Source organism: Dipodomys merriami, unplaced genomic scaffold (assembly GCF_024711535.1).
Source record: "Dipodomys merriami isolate MVZ:Mamm:240054 unplaced genomic scaffold, mDipMer1.0.p SCAF_302, whole genome shotgun sequence".
Classification (NCBI taxonomy): domain Eukaryota; kingdom Metazoa; phylum Chordata; class Mammalia; order Rodentia; family Heteromyidae; genus Dipodomys; species Dipodomys merriami.
In genome coordinates this window covers 1135251-1142855 of record NW_027204516.1, presented here as the reverse complement: position 1 = coordinate 1142855, position 7605 = coordinate 1135251, and positions in this window count along the sequence as shown.

Below are 7605 nucleotides of genomic sequence, written 5' to 3'. Positions count from 1 at the left end.
TCCTCAGTGAGCTGTGCGAGAGAAACCAGAGCAAGTTTCAGGGGGCCTCCAGACTAACTTTTTGCCCAGGGAGGAGTGCCTCCAAATTAAACAAAGAATATCTCAGATTACATGTCCAAGCTATACATACCAAAGAAAACTAAGAACAAGAGATTAGTCTAACCTGGGAACAGTGAAGATCACAAACACGAATTCTATGTTAACAGAAATGAAAAAAATTTTCCTTTTTTCATATAATACAATAAAAAGCACTACTTTTCTCATTATCACTTAATTGTGGTTGTATGTACTCAGCACTAGCTCTTGAAAGTCCTAAAAAACTCTTTGACACAAACTCAGAAGTTCCATTGGTATTAGCTTGAGAGTTTATGGAAAAAATTACTTTTTATATTTTTAAAAATCTATTTTATTATAAAGATGCTGTACAGAGGGGTTACATTTACATGAGTAAGTTACATTTCTCATTGAACATTATTACCCACTTAGTGTTTTTCTCCCTGTCCCTTCGCTCCTCTCCTTCCCACCCCCATTACATTGTAACGTTAATTTCTGCCATAGTGTCCTGTGAGTATCATTGTTGCAATGGATCACCATTTGTACTTCTTTCAGCATTTTGTTATTTCCCTTCCCTTCCCCCAATCAGATAAAGGCATATACAGGATACAGGGTACCAGAATCAAAGACTGGAATTGCAATAAAAACAATAGGAAAAGAAAAATGACATAAAGTAAGAAGAAAGAACTATCTGCAGTACATTGGCTACATCAAGCTTGACAACTAAACGAAAGAAGACCTGCTGTTTCTATGTCTTGGTGTTCATTTCAGTTAGCATCATTTTCTCTGGTCATATATATATTCATAACTCCTCAGCTATTATGATCCACTTTCAGGAGTAACAGGCTAATGCTAATCATTGCAAATGAGGGAAATCATAGAGCTCCTGTTTGTTTGGGCCTGGCTTGATTAGTATAGTATGATTTTTTCCAAGTCTTTTCATTTTCTTACAAAAGGGACGATGTCATTCTTTCTGATAGAAGCATAAAATTCCATTGAGTAAATATACCACATTTTCTTGATCCATTCATCTATTGAGGGGTAAATGGGTTGTCTCTATATCTTAGCTATGTGTAACAATGCTGTAATGAACATAGTTGTGCTGGTAGCTTATTATACCCCAGTTTGAGATCATTTGGATAAATTCTGAGGAGTGGGGTGGTTAGATCTTAGGGAAGTTCTATGTTTAGTCTTTTGAGAAACCTTCATTCTGCTTTCTAGATTGGTTGAACCAGCTTACATTCCTACCATCAGTGTAGTAGTGTTCCTATTTAGCCATATCCACCCCAGCATCTGTTATTATTTGTTCTCTTGATAATGGCCATTCTAATTGGGGTGAGTGGAATCTAAATATGGTTTTGGTTTTAATTTACATTTCTTTTATGACCAGTGATGGTGAGCATCCCCCTTCTCTTTCCAAGAGGCCACGCTATTACAGGTTTCTAGTGTCTCAACAGAAGCATAGAAACTTGAAATATTGTGTGCTTTTTGTTGTACATTCACTTCACTTGGAGTTTTCAATGACTCCTATAACTTACAGCAAAGATTTATACTAATTACCTTACTGAAAAAAACACTGATTTTCAAAAAGCATAGAAAAAATATCTTTGCCAGGGGTCCCAGTGTATACTAAGGAAGTTTCTTTAGTGGGAAATTTTATTTGGTTGCTTGTTTGTTATGTCATTTTAACACATGTTGAATTTGGGGTTTCCCCACCAAATCTTCAACAAACTAGCAACTATGTTGCCTCATTGGATTTTGCTTCAAAAGTTACAAAATATTCTGACATATTTTTGGTTTGGTGTTTGGGGGTGGCTTTTGGAGTGCTAGTGGGCCTGTACTCAGGCTTGAACTGAGGGTCTGGAACTCCAGTTTAGATTGTTTACCACAATGATGTCACTGTGCCACTCAAACCACATATCCACTTCTGGCTTTTTCTACTAAATTGAAGATAATAATCTTGGGGATTTATTAGCTTAGGTTGGCGTCAGACTGTGATCCTCAGATCCCACCCTCGTGAGCAGCTAAGATTACAAGAATGAGCCAGATGCTGGATATATTGTGCTCCCTATGAAACCTAAACAAGGGCACATAATACTGAAGCATGTGTGTAAGGTTATGTATTTCAAACTTAGTTAGAAAAATATAGCCCGTGTGTGTGTGTGTGTGTGTGTGTGTGTGTGTGTGTTTGTGTGTGTGTGTACATAATATCAATGTGCAGAGGGAAATGAGGATGTATCTGATTTTGAGGAAAGATTTCACCGGGGCTTTTCAAAGACTGAACTACACTGTACAGAATGCCTGAGACTAAAGGTGAGGTAAATGATGTCATGTCTTATTCATCTACATCCCTTGCTAACATTTGCATGTACTGTGGTGTTGCCATGATTATTTTGTGTATGAGAGCCAGTGCTGGGGCTTGAATTCAGGACCTAGGTACCGTCACTTATCTTTTGTATATGATGCTAGCATTCTACCATTTGAAGCACAGCCCAGGTTTCTGCATTTACTGTTTATTTTTTTCAAACTTCCTGTGATTGTTTATGTTTTCACTTTCTTTTTTGGCTTTTTTTATTGTGAAATACTGTACAGAGGGGTTACAATTGCATGGGCAAGATAATGAGTACATTTCTTATCAAGAATTGTAGCCTCTTCCTTTGTTTCCCCTTCCCATCCCTTCCCATCCTCCCCCCGCCCCCCAACCAGTCCTCCCCCCAACCAAAGTTGTAAAGTTCATTTTCAACATAACGACTTGTACATTTCATTGTTTCAATGGGTCCACCTGTATCCCTATTTAAACGATTTTTCCCTCTTCCCCTCCACAAATTATACCGTCATCAAATACAGTGAAAGCTGGGGTTATACTGTGGGGAAGGGACATACAAAGCAACAAAGAAATAATCTTATAAATGTGTTAGAAACAATCGCATGAAAGAAAAAAAAAACTTTTGAATACATATCTTAGGGTTCATTTCCCTAACATCAACTTATCTGGGAAGGTGGCTCAGTGGTAAAGTGCTTGCCTTGCATTTACTGTTTAATTGGAGGTAAGAATCGTTTTTGTTCAGTTGGCTTTGACCTGAGTTCCTCATATCTTAAGGTTCTGAGTAGCTAGTTTTACAGGCCTGAGCTTCCAATGCCTAGCTTTTCATTATTAATGTTACAAGCTACATGCTCACACACATTCCTTTCATTAAAAAATCTCACTCTTCAGGCTGACTGACAAGATGTGAGGAAAGATGGTTGAGTAGATAAGTTACCAAATGGGCCTCTAGCTCCATTAACATCATTCTGGCAGTAACTTTCATTTCAGTGTGTGAGTACATATTTCCACTCTCACTTGGCCTTTATTAACTACCTTTTTGAACTGTTTTTGATACATCTTTTAAACATTATCTCCCAAATAGGAGATATTATGTGACTGTATTTGATAATATTTCAGATGGGGGTAGTCTTGTGTGTCTGGATGTCTGTTGTCTGAGGCCGTCTAGCTGGGCTTCAGGTACAGAGCTAATGCTTCCTGTCTGCTGATTGCAGAGAGGAAGGTTTTCTTCCTGGTCAGGCTTTGATTTGAGATCCTTTCATGTTAGACTTCTAAGTAGCTAGGATAATATCCCGGAACAAGATGTAGTTGATATGAGAGCCATCATCTAGGCAATTCTTTGTTGCTCCCTGTGCATTTAACAGTTCCCTTTATATGCAGTAGGCTGTCTTGTACAGCCCCCTGTCACTCCGTGTTTCCCCCCCAACAGAACACATATGCACAATGCTTCATTGTAGGCTTAAAAAGAAACATATTTAGGATTCATGAATCTAGAATATATCAAAAACATTGACATTTTAAGAAAGTTAGAAAAATAAGTAGAATGAACATTTTACAACAATCAAAACAAAAAGAAAAATAAAGATTTTCCCAGGAAGGGGGAAGGGAATTTCTGAGTCTAGATTGGCCTCTAAGTTGCCTTTAGGCAGAAATTCTGCCTCAGAATCCTCAAAGGAATTTACTTCCTCATTAAAGACAGGATTTTCTTTGTGAGTCCAAGAGGGACAGATACTAATTTCTCAATGGAAAATTGGATCCCCTGAAGGAGGACAAATTGGTCTGGGTATTCTGTGAGGAAATATACCCTTTCCTCAACTGAATCTAGATTTTGGACCTCACTTAATGGTTTTCCTGAACATAGACTGGGGTCATTTTTCATTAGCACACATTTATCCTGCACACCTAGATGTGTCTTTTTGACTGGTTTGGAGCCGATCCAGGTAGACTGTGAATATCAATGAAAGTCATTCTGGATCATCTTCTTCCTTGGTGATATGTGCAGGTGCACCTGCATCACATCTAGGGTTCAGAACCAGTGGGATGTCCAGGACTCAAAGCCTGCTTGAGCCTTTCTACAAATTCAAAAAAAGAAAACCCTCTATGTTCACATGCTTTCTGGAGATCAGTGATGCCTTCCGATCTCTATCAGGCAACATAGATGACATCATTGATGGGTTCTTTATCTGGAGTTCTGCAGGAGCTGCTCTACGGTGATGCAAACCTGAGCGTGGAAATAGTTACAGGAGTCTTAGAACTATAGAAGTTAAGATGTGAATAAATTTCATGAGGATTTAATGGGAGAAGCTGTAGAACTTGAGTATGGACTGAACACTGATGAGAAGTTAGGATGTTTCTAATGAGTGGCTGCTTCCAAGTTCTTTCAAAAGGAGAACAGATATTAACTGGCAAAGAATATCCATAAAAGGATATTTTGCCAAGCTGGGGTGTACTAAGGGCTCTTGGTCAATCACTCACATCCCTGGAGACTCAGGTTCCATCCATACTCACCAGCTCTAAGGCATCTAAACAAGGACGACTTCCTCTTTTTCTTGGTCTCATGGGTCATGCGTTCCTCTATCTAAATTTGTAAGCTCCAGAAGAATATATAAGCAGAAGAGCAAGTCTGAAGAGGGCATGTTGAGCTTGACATACTGTGTAAGTTCTTTCAGGGTGTCATGGTTCTTGTGGCCATAGAAATCATCAGGGTAGAAGACCATCCTCATAAGGAAGATGGAACAAACCATGCTGTGGGCATATTGGTGACAAGGAAAATGAGAGCCCGCCCTCCCGATCCTGAGCCTTATACTAAAGCATTTTTCTGGCGGGATGTGCATGTTGGGAAGTGGGAAGAGACTTCTGCAAGCAGGATGTTCCTCACAACCCAGTTCTAGGAAATTCTCAAATACAATCCTCAAAAATTCCCCATGTGATAGGAGGAAAAAGTGGTTTCCCCACTGAATCTGACTTGTTATACACAGTCCTCCTTGTCGCCCATGAGAGTCCAAAAGCACAACCACATCCACAACTGTGTAATCTGCTATCCACTGAAGTGCCAAGCCTCAACCCCCTGGTGAAAATCACAACTGGTGTGCAAAAAAGAAAGTTGACTTATATCAGAAATCTAAAAGATACCCAGATTTCAAGGACAGAATTTCTCTTTGTGCCAACATCCACTTACTTCTTCATCTTGTTCATCTTCCTCCCAGTTACAGTAGAAGGATCTATACTGATGGGAGGAGAGGAGGAGGCTAACTCTATGCTTCTCCTTTTCTGAAATAACAGAACACACATGGGACTGGCTAAGTCCCAAATGGCAATGTAAACATGACAGACAAAAAGTGGAGATATGTCTATACAATTTCATGCAAATTCTGTGAGGATGCTTATATGGATCTGTCCAAATAAGTGCACAATGGCTCATGCCTCTAATCCTGCTAATCAGGAGGGTGAGATCTAAGGATCACAGTTTGAAACCAGTCTAGTTTGTAAAATTCTAAGGACACTTATCTTCAATTAACCGGCCTAAGGCCAGACCTGGATGTGGGGCTCAAATGGCAGAGTGCGACAAACGAGACAGCACTCGGGCCCCAAATTCAAGTTCAAGTTGCATCCTTACTTCTGTCTATATTCCCTCAAAGGCCTCCAAGATAGTGATTTCCTAGGTGAGGGGGACGTTGGGTGGTACTGACACATTCCTTTAAACCTAGTCTCTCAGCAAGCAAACTGCTAAGGCTCCACTAGCTTCTGAGGCAAATGAATGTTCTGTCAGTCCAGCCCTAAGGAATTAGCTGGGAGTGCACTTCTTTGTCTCAAGCCAAGTTCCTGTGATAAGACCTCAGTGAAACAGTCTCAGAGAAGTATCAAGGATTCCAATAATCTGCCGGGGCTGGGGGAGGTAATCATCAGCCCTGGGTTTGAAAGAGGAACACTCATTTTTTAAACAGAATATCCAGCAACTGCTCCATTGTCCCCGACTCTCTATAGTGGTGGAGGAAATTTCCAACATAGAAGAGATCACCTTTCTGATAGGCAGGGAACAGGTCCATTGCCAGCATTTCAAACAAGCCTGAGTCCAGGATCCATATGTTATAAGGCACATTCAGAGTTTGGGCTGACTCATTGTCACACTGAGGTGGTAAAAAGAATGGATCTTTGAAACATAAAAACTGGAGTACACTTCAAAACGAGTAACAGAATGGATTGAAAAGTACACAGTAAATATTTTCTCAGTATACACGTATAATAGCACACAAGAAGAAAGGTGTACTATGGGCTAGGATGAGATTAAATAGATTTCCTGTCATAGTTATACCTGGACTGATTTGCCTTGTGATTCCATTGGTTTCTTCTTATAAAAAGGCCTGAGACATTGGATTCATGGTTTGGCACTGATCTAATGTCTGCAGCATGGAGTAAGGCACTCACACCACTCATGCCTGAGACCTGAGCCTCTTGAACTTTGAAAACAACACAGGAACATCTTTCTTGTTCCTGAGCTACAGGACACCTGAGCTGGTCTGAGCTGACTGTAGTTAACAGTTACGTGGTGCTCAGAGTGTTCCATATTCTATTCTATTGTGAGGGAGGTAGTATCATCTCTCAGAGCCCAAAGATCTAAGCTGCTTGCTCACATAAGACCATGCCAAAGACAAACTGGAGGCTGAAGTCTCCCCTCCCACATCATTCTATACACATGTGGACATTATCAAATCCCAACATCCTCAGCTAGGCCTACGAACCAGCATGATGTCAGCCTCAAGGAACCCTTTCTAGGTCAGATCCAGGCCTTATTTGTCACTATTTTTCTCATCCTACACAAATCATTTTGCTCCTCAGGCCCTCTCAGCCTGCCATATGTTTCTTGCATGTATTTTTGACATCTACTTCCTAGGACATTGTTAGGTTTTTGTTTCCTAATTTTCTGTTTGCTCTTGAAGCCCCTCTGTGCTGTCATGTGGAAAAAAGGCAAGTACTTAGAGGTGGGGAAATCGTACAAGTATTGAAAAACAAACCTTACACATATATTCAGACATTTTTATGGGTGTTCATTCTTGTAAGATAAAAGACTATTCTTGATACTTTGCTCATATTTTAGGATAGAGGGGAGGAGAAGAAGGGAAGAGGTGCTGCATTTTCTTTTCATAATTCAATGATTATTATTTTAAAATACTGTAGTTGAAGGAATGTAATATTTAAAGATTAAAGCTGTGCTCCTGTTCTTTTTATAA